Source organism: Lissotriton helveticus, chromosome 5_1 (assembly GCF_964261635.1).
Source record: "Lissotriton helveticus chromosome 5_1, aLisHel1.1, whole genome shotgun sequence".
NCBI classification, from domain to species: Eukaryota; Metazoa; Chordata; class Amphibia; order Caudata; family Salamandridae; genus Lissotriton; species Lissotriton helveticus.
In genome coordinates, this window is record NC_136065.1 from 561378958 (window position 1) to 561393964 (window position 15007).

A 15007-nucleotide genomic window follows, 5' to 3' on the forward strand; every position below is an offset into this window, starting at 1 on the left:
TGTGGGAGGATTGTTGTTCAAGTTGGTGGTGATGGACCTTTAGGTTTTATTCTTGTGGAAGGTCACAAAACGAAGGTTCTTTTTGACTCTGGTGCGAAAATTACCATTGTCTCTAACAAATTCTTTACTGACAACCTATGCTCCAGGGTAAAACTTTTTAAACCTGACATTAGACCTACTGCTTATGGAGGAGATCCCATAGAGTTGAGTGGTTATTTTGTGGGCTTGATTGAATATGGTGGACGGTTTGCTTCTGGTAAGATTTATGTCTCTAAGAAGGGTGATAGCATCATTAGTTGGTGGCATCAGAGAGATCTAGGGGTCATGCTAGACCCTAATAGCAGTCCTCCCATCATTCTTAAGGAATCCGTGAAATCTGTAAACAATCCCTTGGTTACCTATGTTCGATCATCATTACAAACACAATTAATGGATGAATTTCCAAAAGACTTTGGAGAGAGGTTAGGGTGTCTCAAAGGCTATTGTCATAAAATAAAATTAATTCCTGGGTCAATTCCTGTTTCCAGCAAGATACGAAATGTTCCATTTACTGTAAGAGATGAAATGTTGAAAAAATGTTGAACAAGCTCAAATCTCAGGGAATTATTGAAGAGGTTGAAGGGACTTCATGGTTAGCTCCGGTCGTTGCAGCTAGAAAGGCAGATGGGTCCCTGAGACTATGGGCCTCATTAGGATGACGGGCGGACTTTGCCCGCCCGTCATCACATCGTAAATCGGGACCGCCCGCCATAAGGGCGGGGGTCCCGGGGGTGCTATTAGGATGTGCCCGCCACAGTGGCGGGCACATCCTGTATTTTCAGCATTGTGGCGGGCGGTGCTCTCTGCACAGCCCACCACAATGCTGAAAATGCACTTTCACATTGTCATTACAAAGCGGCAGGCACCGCACGGTGCCTGCCGCTTTGTCAATGACAATGAAGGGGGGTACCACAGGTACCCCCCATGTGCACCCCCCACCTGTACTTCACTCTGGGGGCCCGCAGGGGGCCTCCAGAGTGAAAACCACACATCATAATATGTCTGGCGGTGTCTATTAGACACCGCCCCCATATTATTCCTTTTCCGCCCGGCTGCAAGGCGACCGGGGCGGAAAAGTGGCGGGCGGTCTTTCCGTCCGCCGTGGTCCCCCCGCCATCCTAATATGGCGGGGGGAAATCTGGTTATGATATCGGGCGGATTGCCTCCGCCAGGCTGGCAGTGGCTACCGCCAGCCTGGCGGAGGCAATCCGCCCGATATCATAATGGACCCCTATGTGTGGACCGTAGGCAGCTTAATAAATGTGGTTTAGTTGACAAATACCCTCTTCCAAATATTTCAGAGATTTTAAGCATGGTGCGTGGTGCGAAATTTTTCAGCACGATCGATTTGACCCCCGCGTATCATCAGATTTTGTTAGATGAGGTTTCCAAAGATTTAACTGCCTTTGTCACACCTTTTGGTACTTTTAGATTTGTCAGGCTCCCATTTGGTTTGGTCTCTGCAGCCTCCGTTTTCCAAAGAGTTATGGAAAAAGTACTAGCGAAGATTCCAGGGGTCTCTGTCTTTCAGGATGACATTCTTGTGTATGGGTGTGATGAACTTGAACATGGAAACAGGGTTAGGCAGGTATTAGAAAGACTTACTTCTCACAATCTCACCATCAAGCGGGAAAAATGTAAATTTGGTCTTAACAGAATTGACTATTTTGGTCACACCATAACAGCTGAAGGTGTGGTTCCAAAAGTTGATTTGGTTGACACAATAACACATTTGAATACTCCCATCTCAAAGGAAGAACGTATTGGGTATGGCTGAGTACTATAATAAGTTCATAAAAAAATTTGCTGAAGTCACTTTTCACATGAGAAGTCTATTAAAGAAAGGTAATAAGTTCTTATGGAATGAGTTGTGTGAAAAAGAGATTGTTGAAAAAAAGAAATAAAAAAATGCTCCTAATCTGAGAAACTTTGATCCTACAAAGTGTTCTAATATTTCTACTGATGCAAGTGAAAAGGGACTGGGTGCGGTCTTGTATCAAGGTGGGACTGCTCCTGAGAACACTATTATGTTTATTTCAAGAAGTCTAAAAGGAGCTGAATCTAGATATTCAGTTATTGAGAGGGAGGCCCTTGCTGTCTATTGGGCTATTAAAAAACTAAAGAAATTTCTATGGGGAACTTCTTTTAGTGTCAGGACGGATCATAAACCTTTGTGTGAGGTTTTAGTTAATAAGGGAATTGATGCCATTTCTCCAAGAATCTCTAAGTGGATTATTAGTTTACAATGTTTTGACTTTACAGTAAAACATGTTCCTGGTTCTGACAATTTTGTGGCAGACACACTTTCACGATTAGTTTCTAATGACATTTCTGATTCTTCATCTAATTCAACTTTTGATGACTCACATGATTTTGTTTGTGAAATTGATTGCAAAATGATTTCGCATAAGAAATGGTTGGATGCGTCTGAAGAGGATGTAGTCTTTCAGAGTCTATTTAAACACATTCACGGTGGTTTGGGATCACAAAGATCAGACTGATCCAAATATAAAAGCCTAAAATATACATACATACATACCTTCTGCAGAGCCCCCGGTAATCTACACAGAACCAAAGGTCTGGAGCAGCACCGGGAGGGGCAGTCTTGGGGACCAACACCACTAGACTGGTTCAAGGGCTGTTTGAAGGCTCAATAACCCTTAACTCCAGTATCTTGGAGACTTCCTCCTTGATGCTGACTCACACATTATCAGACAACCAGTAGAGATTTTACTCTTCACTGATGTCCTGCCCCAGTGTCAAAATCATGGGTACACCATGTAGTGAGTAGGGGTGGGGGGTAAACTCCTCTCCGCTAGTGGAGTTTGCGGAGTTTTGTCACTCGGTACTCCACTTGCAGATGATGACCGGAATGCTGGACACATAAAACATTCACCTCCAGTCACAGATCTGGGTTAAATCCATCATTTTTTGCTCGCCATGCACTTCCAGGTTAGACCCAGCCATATGCAAATCAGTCTTGACCCTGCTCCCCATGGGAACAGTCCAGCCCGAACTGCCAGGACAGGTCCTCCCTGGACCAGAAACAAGCATCCTGGGACCGGTTTTGAGGTATCACCCCTCATCTGGTGGCATAGCGAGCATGGGACCAACCTCTGGGCATACCCTTCACACTTAGGACGACAAATGCAAAAAGAACATCTGATGGATGGAATGCTGAAGAAATCAAACGTTCACCTCCGGCCAAAGATCTGGGTTAAATCCATCTTGTTCTTTTCTCACCACACCCTTCCAGTTTGGACCCAGCTATATGTAAATCAGTTTTGCATGCTTGACCCTGAACCTAGGGTGACCAGGCTTTCCGGATTTGCCCGGATGGTCCCGGTTTGTCACCATCTGTCCCGGCAGATTTCAGGGAATGTAGCTCCTGTCCCCGTTTTTAGAGAGGGTCGACTGAAAACGGCAGGAGGTGTGTAAAAGGGTCCTTCCACTCAAGAACGCAGGAGCCAAAAGAAGCATGGTAGATAGTCTTTATTAAGTCAAAGACATTAGAGACCCCATCCAACACTGAGCACTGACAACTGTCAACACAACAGTTCCACAGACTCCGTTAGCAACCAAGGAGTTCTACATTCCATGAAGAGCCACAGAACACTCAGCTCTTAAAGTAAGACACTATATCACCTCCCCCTTAATATACATAAAAACATTCACCTTATAAATAATGAGTAACCAAACAATGTAAAATGTGGACTTCTAAAGATCCTTACACAAAATCTCGCAACTTGCCGGGACGTCTGATTTGCCGGTGAGGTCACAAGTTCCCATCCACAAGAGACCTAGATGAAGTGGAACCCGAGAAATCAGACACATCTGTGGGATGACATATTGATACCCTGTTGAGATTCCAAACTCTGTGATCACTGGTTTTAATGGCATTTGTAAAAACCTTAATAACTTTAAATGGTTTACTAAATTTGGAATTACATGTACTCAGGCAGGGCGACTCATTTTTGACCCAGTCTCCCACTGATACAACTGTTTCTTTCACAGCTTTACGATCATCAAACTTCAATTTTCAAAACCATTTGAACTAGCATCAGTCATTAAATAAGATGGTTTACTAGGGTCAAAGCTACCTAAGTCTGGAGCTTTGTTTAATAGATCTTTCAAATTCTGAAATTCTTTATCACAAGACTCACACCAAACAAACTCAGATCCCTTTTTTAACAGATATTTTAAATGTTCAGTGACACCTACAAAATTGATAATGAACTTGTGATAAAATTCTGTAATCCCTAAAAATTGTACAAGTTCGTCTTTATCGTGAGGAGCCCTGAGATTGGTGATAGTGTTAACTAGAGTAGGTTTTGGCTTGATGCCATTAGGTGATAACAAATGCCCTAAATATTCAATGTCTGCCACATCAAAACGACATTTATCGGCTCTCAGAGTGAGACCTGCATCACACAATCTTCTTAGAACAGCTCTCATCCTGGAGTCGTGTTCTTTGGTGTCAACCTCAAACACAAGGACATCGTCCTGGTAGACTTTCACTCCGTCAAAACCCTTCAAAATTCACTCCATGACTCTCTGAAACAGAGAGGCAGCTGAAATGAGGCCAAAAGGCATTCTCAAAAAATGTAAAGTGCCAAATGGTGTCACAAAGGCTGTGAGATCTTGAGAGATAGGATGCTATTTGTACTGGTGGTAGGCGGAAGTCAAATCAAGGGAGGAGAAGTGTTTGGCACCACTTAACAAGCATAGCATTTCATTTATATAAGGTAGAGGGTAATGATCCACCACCACAGCCTGGTTTAACTACCTCAAATCCACACAGAGTCTGGCCTCACCATTAGCTTTGCGGGCCATAACAATGGGAGAAAGCCACAAACCCTGGCATAATGGCCAAAAACTTTTTTCCACTTTAGCCATTGAAGAACAGGCTCACCCGGAGAAGATAAAAAGAAGGGAGGTGCTGGTAGATTTTGAATGATGAAATTACATAGAATACCTGGACACAGAAGTTAAATGTAAATAGCACACACCATCAATGTTGTAGTGAAAGAAAATAATTAAATGTCATGCATGCAAGGGCAAACTGAAATTACAGAGACCAGTATGCAGTTAAATAACAGTGAAAACCTGTAACTGTTAAGTACTATCATAACAAAGAATTTTGTTAAGTAAGGTGATGACCTGGATGAGCAGTGTCACAAGGAAACGCTGTGTGTATCAGCGAAGAACTGCATCAACACACGCAAACTACCACATGGAATTGCCTTGCGAGTCAGCGGTGAACCGCGTTAACGCGCGTTCAATACCACAAGAAATGATGTGCGTGTCAGGGAGAAACCACGTTGACAAGCTTGGACTGCCTCAAGAAAATGCTGTGGTTGTCAGTGATGAACTGCGTTGGCACGCGCAAAGCACCTGTGCTTGTCAGCGCTAATTATTCCTTGACACGCAAAAGATGAAAACAAAGATGGCGGAGATGACGGGTTTACGTCACATGTAGAAACACTGTGAGTGTCAGCGCTGATGGTCATTAACACGATTGAAGAAAGTGTACGCTGTGTGAGACAGCAATAAAGAACTGTGGCGCGCTACAAGAATGCAGGACAGCAGCAGATGTCACACAAGGAGGACCGCGACACACTTGAAAAATGTAAATGCTGTGTGTGTCAGCGCAGAAGCTCCTTAACGCATTCAAAAAATGCAGGTTAGTAACAGATGTCACAAAAGGCCCCTAGCAGCTGAAGACTGACCCAAAACAGAAAAAGAGGACCCCTGGCAATCAGTCACCTCACAAGCACTTCGAAGCGAAAGAGCTCTGTTTCAAATGTCAAAAAAGAAATGTTCAACAGAGTCCTAGCACAAAAAATTCCTCACACGCTGTAGACAATGACACCAGCCAATTAAGTGCAAACACGCAGCAGGGGCCAGAGAGTCCTCAGACGATCTGCTTTCTTCACACGGCGCAAACAGCCACGTCAGCAGAACAGGGCCGGACTGGGAACCAAAACCGGCCCCGGCAAAGTGCTCGGCCTGCCCCCGGAGAGGGGGTGCAACTGAGCTCTCTGCCGGGGCTAGTTTTTGGCCGATTTTGTTACAGGGCTGATTTTGCATAAACGGCCCTGTAACAAAAACGGCCCCCAGGGGCCCAAAACCAGCCCCCACCCTTGCGGCGCACCGGGGGATTGCCCAGTGCCCGCAACGGCCAGTCCGGCCCTTCAGCAAAATAGGTGCAGGCAGGAAAACAAGCAGCAGGGGAATAAGCACCTCAACACACGCATTACAGCAGCAGGACTTATAAGTGTTCATCTTCTCCTTTGAAAGAGATGTGGAACGTAGTCCCCTGCGAGATGCCTTCATTAAATTGGTGTGTTGGGGTCTCTTGTAAGAGTGGGTCTTTTTTCTTATTTCCTGTCGTCGCCAAATGTAAAAGGGTCCTTCCACTCAAGAACGCAGGAGCCAGAAGAAGTAGGGTAGATAGTCTTTTTTAAGTTAAAGACATTAGAGACCCCATCCAACACTGAGCACTGACAACTGTCAACTCAACAGTTCCACAGACTCTGTTAGCAACCAAGGAGTTCTACATTCCATGTAGAGCCACAGAACAATCAGCTCTTAAAGTAAGACACTACAAGGTGCTTTTTAAAGTTTATAAAGCAGGGAAAGTTATCAGTTGTTTCAAGAAAACAATTTAATTATCAGGTAAGCTACTGGGTTTATAAAATAGCTTTTTATGTATGTTCTAACGGCCTAATCTGTAAATTCTCTGCTGAGGAGCGCTGTCATTCTTGAAGGTGGAGCGAGGAATGGTGGAGCGTACAGGAGGATGCTGAAGTACGGCCGCAACTCTGGAGAGTTGCGGCAGAGCAGGTGAGTCAGTGCGGGAAGGGTAGGCAATCTATTGGGGTGGAAGGGAGGTAGCTGCACAGTGGAGGACGGGGAGCACGGATAATTTGGTTTTTAAAAGACCACTTATGTCTAGTTGGAGGCACATCCCCCCATTAAGTGTGGAGAAGTGTGGCTCAGGGGTTAGAGGCGGCAGACCCGGAATCTGAGATCGGTCCTGGACCAGGGTTCAATTCCCCGCCCCGGCGGGTCTTGGGCTAAAAATTCCACAGACTCGATAATTCTCGTCCCGGTGCCTCCTCGACTCATGGGTTCACACTCTGCGACTCTGGGCAATAGCTTGCTTAATCTCCACAACGGCCCCTCGCGGCGGGATGCCTGACTTTCACCCTGTGGACACCCTGTCGGGGCTTCTCACAGGGGAATACCAGGACGGGTTCCCTAGGCAAGCGCCAGGATGACCTTTGTGGTGACAGGTTGCGCTATATAAGTATACCTACATTTACATAAAAAAAAAACAGTAGGGAGAGGGAAGTAATCAAGAGAGGAAACACAGAAGCCGGGTTTCCAGAAGAAATTAGGTTTTAAGGTTCGTTCTATGTGGAACAACCTAGAGACCGCCGTATGTAAGGAGTTTGCTATCCCTAATTTTTTTTGTTATTGAGATTTTTCATTTCAAGAGGAAGGAAACCCTGCATCTTTATTTTGAGCACTCCTGTCCCTTATATCACCCTGCACATCCCCCTGTAACCCTCAACACACCGAACGACTCTGGAAGGAGGTTTGGTGGCGGGTAGATTAAAGACCCCTGAAGAAAATAAAACATCATACTTACCGCTGTTTTTAACTCCTTCTCCAAGCCTGCTGGAAGTGCTATTCGTGAGAAGAGGAACCTTGAAGAAAAAGGGAACAATACTCAGAACGAATTTGGATCGAACCATACTGACCATTAATTTCTGTTTATTACAATACTTTATTAAAGACATCACCATTAACAAATATATTCAGCCTCTGTGTCTGTTTATCCTTCCAGCCCTCCCACAGTAAACAAAAACAGGGGTAAAGAGAGAAGAAGGACTTCACCCTGCTGGAGGTAGGGCAGGTCTGCCGGCAGGCGTTTAGAAGATCAGACCAGGTCTGACTCATTTCATTTCATTTCAAGAATCTTTATTCGGTGGTTAAAAAGCACCAAAAAAACACAAGCATATATACATTGTTTAAAAGAAATTATTAAACATTGAGCAAGATCCTTGTACAAAGTTAACATAGATAAAAATATCTGTATACAAGTAAACATACATTCAATGGTAATAAACTTTCATAACTAGCCCCTAGTCATCCTTAATCGGACCGCAACCTTAATAAAGTTCATTACACAACACAAGGTAAGTGGATCGGAGGCTTTTTGCAAGAAAACTAGTGCATCCCTAGCATGTTCCAGATGGGCATTTTTAAAAATATTTACAAGGAAACTACGCCTGGGCATAGAGTAGTATGGACAGAGCAAAACAAAATGAAGCGTGTCCTGCGGAGACCTGTTGTCGCAGCCGCAGGGTCCCTTCTGCTCAATTGACATAGAAAAGCCTGCTGGTGAAGCCAACACAAAAGATAATAAATTTAATCTAAAACGACACATGAGGAATCTGTCCTGTGCGTTATGCATTAGGTACAGGTAAGGCTCCATACCCTCCACACTCTTCACCAGGTTATGTGCCCTCACCGTTTTTTTAAGTATTTCTGCCTCAGCTCTTTCTCGGGTTTTCCGCTCTAGAAAAAATTCCCCTATTTGTTTTTTATGCTGGGCTAAGATTGTTGTTGGGTTCGTGAAGAGGTTTCCGAAGCCTAAATCTTCTAGGGATTTTTTCACATATTTAAGCCAGGGGATGCGAGGCCTGAGTTTTAACAGGTCATCCAAGTAAGGCCTCCCAAGCTCCCTATGTGCTATAAATCCAGCAGTGCTGGATGGTACCCTCAGAACAGATTTCAAGTATTTATTTTCTTCCTGTTGGATTCTGGTAGTGTTCACAAATCCCCATACTTCTGCCCCGTAAATTACTTTTGAGCATGTTACGGAGCGGTACAAATTCACTACCTGTTCCGGGCTCCAACGACCTAATCTCCTGCCATAGCCTGCTATTGCCCCGTTAGAGGCAATCATTTTACTACAGCGTTCTGTCACCAGGGAGTTAAACTGCAAAGCACCATCAAAAGTCACTCCCAGGTAGGAGAACGTTTTAACCTCCTCTATAATATGAGTACCAATTGTATAGGTAAACTTAGAGGACGGTTTTTTACCGGCCAGGAGCACATAAGATTTGCTCAGGTTGACAAATAAGTCCAAGGTGCTCATGAACTTGACGAACCCGTCTATCAAAATTTGTAGACTTCGCGGGGTACGCGCTATCAAAACCGCGTCGTCCGCGTAAAGCAGGACCGGAATATGTCTCTGCCCAACCCTAGGGCAATCAGCTTTTAGACCCAAAAGAAACTGCTCCAAATTATTAATATAAAGGGAAAACAAAAAAGGGGCGAGGATACAGCCTTGTCTGACTCCACTCTTACATGGAAAGGAGTCAGTCAAACCTCCCTCCCTGTTAAATCGGACCCTGGCCGTGGTGTCACTGTGTAATTCCCTTAATATGGCAATTAGACCACTCTCAATCCCCATGCTTGACATCAGGTCCCATAACTTCCCTCTGTTGACATGGTCAAATGCTGCTGCTAAGTCCATGAAACCCATATAGATAGGTTCTTCACTGGCCAGAGTGTATTTGGCAGTCAGCATGTAAAGGTTCAGGCATTGATCGCTAGTGGACCTCCCTGTCCTGAACCCGTATTGGGTATCCGAGAAGATGTTATTCTCGTCGGTCCACTCCGTCAATCTATTCAAGATTGCCCTACCCAGAAGTTTGGCCGATACGTCAATAAGGGAGATTGGCCGGTAACACTTAGGGTCATCCCTATTGCCCTTTTTAAAAATTGGCACAATAATTGCTTTTGACCACGATGGCGGAAGGTCACAAGAGATGGCAGTATTTATGACCCTGGTCATTAAAGGGGCCCATAAGTCTATGTTACTGAGGAATAGGTCAGGGGGGATCCCATCCGGGCCCGGAGCTTTATTCTTAGTCAAACCCTCCATCCCTACTGTGATCTCTTTGAGTGAAAATACCACCGGGGAAATCTGACTTATAGTTACCGAAGGATCTGCAGAGGTACCAGACTCATAATTATATAAGCCTCTAAAATGTGTTGTCCACTGTTCAGGGAGGATGTTAGCCCCAATATCTGGGGAATCCTTCTCTTGAAAGGTCGGATTATTAATAATTCTCCAGAAACCTGCGAGATCCTTTCTTTCCCCTGCTTCTCTTAAATCAGCCCACGCCTCAGCCTGCAGGGCAAGTTTCCTCCTTTTAATTTCATTATTATAATTCACTCTGCACGCCCTAACTTTTTGGGAGTCCCTCGGTTTTTGCTTCAGGCAGCATTTCAGCTCCCTTAGTGCCTTGGAGCAGTCTTTGTCAAACCACCGTGGGTTGACCAGGTTACGTGAGGGTGCACCGGACTTAAGTAGGCCATCAATCAAATTGGCAATCTGCTCAAATGCATCCAATAACGTTGCTCCCTGAACTTCTAAATCAAGGCAATCGTTAATGGCATGTAAACCCTTGTAACCCAGGGTTTTAAAAAACTTTGCCCCATCTATTTTGGACCATTTCAGCCGCCTGCCTTGGTCCGTTGCCTTCTCCTCGATTGTACCACGGGGGTTAGTGCCGGCCCCCACCCTATATGAGAGCACCAATACAAGCGGATTGTGATCGCTAAAACTGCTCCATTCTATCCCTACCCTGATTGTTTTATTTATCAGGGATCTCGAGACCAAAATATAATCTATAAAGGACGCGCAGCCCCTACCCTTAAAAGTTGGGGGGAGTGTGCCATCTGACTGAGGGTCAATCATATTAATAGTATGTTCTAAGTCATACTTAAGCAGTAGGAGGTCCAGAGCCGATCCAGTGGGTGTGTGAGAGAAGTGCGGCCCCTTTTTTAATGGGCATTGTGACCAGTCTAAGTTTGCCTTGACCAGTGCTGGGCAGAGATGACAATTAAAATCTCCCATTAATAATAACCCGCAGGGCTGCCCCTTGTTTTGGGATATTGTTTCTGATTCCAGCCTCTGGTCTAAATCCGCTAGTAGGGGGATACAATTATTTACTGACTCTGAGTTATAGATGTTAAAGACAGAGAATCTTAGCCCCTTCCCAAGAAACCGAGCTACCTGGATCCCATGTAGACTCCAATCTGGAGAAGACCAGGTGCCTGGGAGGTCTAGATCTACGTAGATGGACAACCCACCCATTGCTCTCCCCGATCTAGATTTTCGGGCGGAAACAAAAAAACACTTATAGCCCTGTAGGTGGTAATCACTTGCCAACGCCCATGTCTCCTGGAGACATATGACATGAAAGTTTCTAATGTAATCGACCCAATCCTTGTTGGAGAATTTGCCCGCTATCCCCGCAACATTCCAGGAAATCAGTCTCATACCTTCCCCTCGCACTTTTAAACCCTCCTGTTGATGTAATAAAGTCTCCTGTGTCGGACCTTGCGTGGCCAGCCCGTACCCCCCTCCTGAACAGTCTATTAATGTAACATTCGGTTCATCATACCCTGGATTTCCTACGTCAGACATTACAATTAGTTGAACGTTAGGGCTCCGTTCACCCACCACCTCTGCCTGGACACTCTCCTCCATATGACCCTGAGGGGCATTATCCATCTGTCAATCAACCCCCTCTAAATCATTCAGACCATTGAACCGATTATAGGTGTGAAAAGGAGGTTCCTGACGGCCAAATGATGATCTATGATTAGAGTCCTGGTGTCTCCCCCTCCTGCCAACCCTCTCCCAGTTGTTTTGCTTTTGTTGCGACTGCAGTGGGGCTGGGCTAATAGGAAAAAAGAAAGACACCCGAAGGGTGTGAATAGTGGATTCCCTAGATCTGTTTTCCCCTTGGCAAATATAGGTCACTGTATCTGTATCCCTAAAACTTGTCAGTATGCAATCCCCAACAATAGATTTCTGAGTTCTCCCCACCCATGGCACCCTTCTTACCATTATGATTTCATTATTAAGGTGTAACGGGAGAGGTCTATTTATGTTTAGCCACTTAATGACCCTACTTTTCAAGGCACAGAAGTCCTCTGTTTCCCCTGCTTCAAGTGGGGGAACTCCAGCCAAGACAACAGTAAAATCATTGGTCTCGGGGGGTAGATTGGGCCTACGTGGTCTTGGGGGAAGCTTCATTAGGGGGATCAGTGGGGTACTGTCTACCTGCTGTACCAAGTTAACCGGGCCAGACGGGGGAATAGGGATGTTAAAGTTAGAGGGCCTGGTTGGAACGGAATTATTCTTTGTGGCCTGTTGTGAACCCACCGTATTTACTGCATGTAACGGGAGTGTGTTTAAGGCTCTATGTACAGGCTGTTCGGTGGCTGCGTTAATAGTGCTGGGTGCTAAATTCCTATCCTGGTGCTCAGCCGGGATTTTCAGACTACCTACTACGGTCTCCAGTGCGGTTAGTCTAGTCTCAATCTTTTTTAAACTCTCGCTGATTGGTAATAATAGAGACCTTAACAAGAATTCCAGATTCCCCAGGGGAACAACAGATAGGGGGAGGTTAGCAATATTAGTTCCCACCTTTATTGTCGGGGCGGGGGCTGGGTTATCCTGGTCAGCAGGTTTAGAGTGAGAATCAGCCTGTGACTTTGCCACTACTACAGGCGGTTTGACAGCAGACTTCCCAAAGTCCAAACGGGAATTTTTAGATTTGTTCCTTCCCTGTACGCCCTTCGACGTTTGTTAGGGGGGGGCCCCATGAGATCTTAGCACGCTTACTGATATGGGTGGGTTTGTGTTGGCCTTGGGGTCCCGCAGTGGTTGGGAGACTAGGTCTATGGTCACTCTGGTGGGACTAGGGCTAGTAACTGGGGCTATGATCATAGCTTCTGCTGGTGTAATATTCATATGATCCCTCAACAGAAGTGGGACATCATCTATAAAAGACAACTCCTCCCTGGGCATAGTAGATTGTTCTCCGAGAGGGGTATTTTTCAAATTGTCTATTGAGCGTCTCCTTTCTGCTCTTAGCCGAGACAAGTTACACTCTTTGTCCCCCTCCCCCCCGGCCCGTGAGAAATAATTCTCTAAGGTCCTGCTTTTAGCTCCTCCCGGCTTCAACGGTGTGCTCTCCTTGGCCGGGGATGGCATCATTCAAGTACAAAAATATATTTCGCCGCAGTTTATAGCAAACAGGTACCTTGGATCAAGTGCGAGAACCAAGGGGGGTGGCCCGGCCCGGCCTCCTTTGGCCCCTGACGGCCACAGACGGTCCCGCAGCGGTATTCACACGTTAAAATATAGCTATTACGATGATCACCCGGTCGTTGGGGGCGGGGAGGGAGAGCAGCCCAGGTGGAACGGGCGGGGTTACTGGGACTCCTGGGAAATGTAGTCCCAGCCCTCTTGCTCGCAGCCCTCAGCCCCTGTCTTACCCCAGCAGCAGCTAACAGCCCACGAAGGAGAGCGCCCCTCCGCGAAGCGGGACCCGCGCAGCGGGTTCCGCGAGGCGTAGGTGGAGATGAAGATGCAGAGAATCCACGGGCGAACCAAACAGCAAGGCAGGTTTGTCAAGGTGTCCCACGAAGTGCAGTCCAAGCCGGTATTAAATCACCCGGTCGTTGGGGGCGGGGCGGGGAGGGAGAGCAGCCCAGGTGGAACGGGCGGGGTTACTGGGACTCCTGGGAAATGTAGTCCCAGCCCTCTTGCTCGCAGCCCTCAGCCCCTGTCTTACTCCAGCAGCAGCTAACAGCCCACGAAGGAGAGCGCCCCTCCGCGAAGCGGGACCCGCGCAGCGGGTTCCGCGAGGCGTAGGTGGAGATGGAGATGCAGAGAATCCACGGGCGAACCAAACAGCAAGGCAGGTTTGTCAAGGTGTCCCACGAAGTGCAGTCCAAGCCGGTATTAGATCAGACCAGGTCTGACTCTGAGCAGGTGCACGGAGAGGCTATGAGCAGGGGAGGCTTCTCCGCTATGGCAGAGGAGCGTTGCTCCACTGCTTTCAAGCAGTGCAGAAGCAAATACCGAAAATAATAATAACTTTCAGTTATTATCATTTTATGTTTGGTTGCTTTGCTGTCAGGCGGGTGGGTGGGGCTGCTCTGCTCTGCAAGCAGGGCAGTAGAGGAGTGGTTTGCCCACTCCTAAAAGCTGCGCAGGGACTGTTTGGTTGGCCCTCTCTGGATGCCCAAACCAGTCATACGCACTTTCCCACTACTCCATGAAGGCTGCATTACAGCCTGCATGGAGAACATAGCCACCCCTCCAGCCCCTGGCTTAGTGGCGTGTCACTGCTTTCAGACTAATCACAATGCTGCAATTGCAGCGTTGGGATTGGCTTAGGGAAGGGACCTGGCTGCCTGCTTCCTGTTCTTAAAATTGGAACCAGGAGAACAGGAGCAGCGATGCGGGACCAGGAGGCGGCAAGGTAAGTGATTTTTTGAAAAATAAATTTCCCTCCCTCCATCAATCACGTGCCCCCCACTACCACCCTACCCCCTGCTCCCCCTCCGCCCGCCCCGCCAACCCAAGGCATGCCGGCTGATGCTGGCGGTGGGGGGGCTATGACTGGCAGCTGCAGTAGCAGCGCAGAGTTCAGGACCTGGTGGATGAATAGGTAAGCACCAGTAATGCAGCCTCAGGGTCATGCCTCCCGCCAATTTTGTCTGCACAAAATGGAACACGAGACCAAGGGCACAATTAATTTCAACACACCTGGTATCTCTATCACACACTCACAAAAGAGGCAGCAGGAGAAGGTTAGGAGAAGCATTAAAGAAGCACATCACTTTACAAATGCAGATATCCAAAGAGCGGGAGAATCACTGGAGCAGTGGGGGATACATGCAGAAGGCATGTATCCCCCACTGACATTTGCTGCTTTAATCAGCTCTTGGATAGTGCACTACATCCACATTAGTACTCAGTCAGAAGTCCAAAAGACTGTGATAGTTTTAAAAGCTTGTTAGCTTCACGGCCAGCTTGACTGATACAGCCAGTTATTAAAAATGTTTATCCTACTCAGAT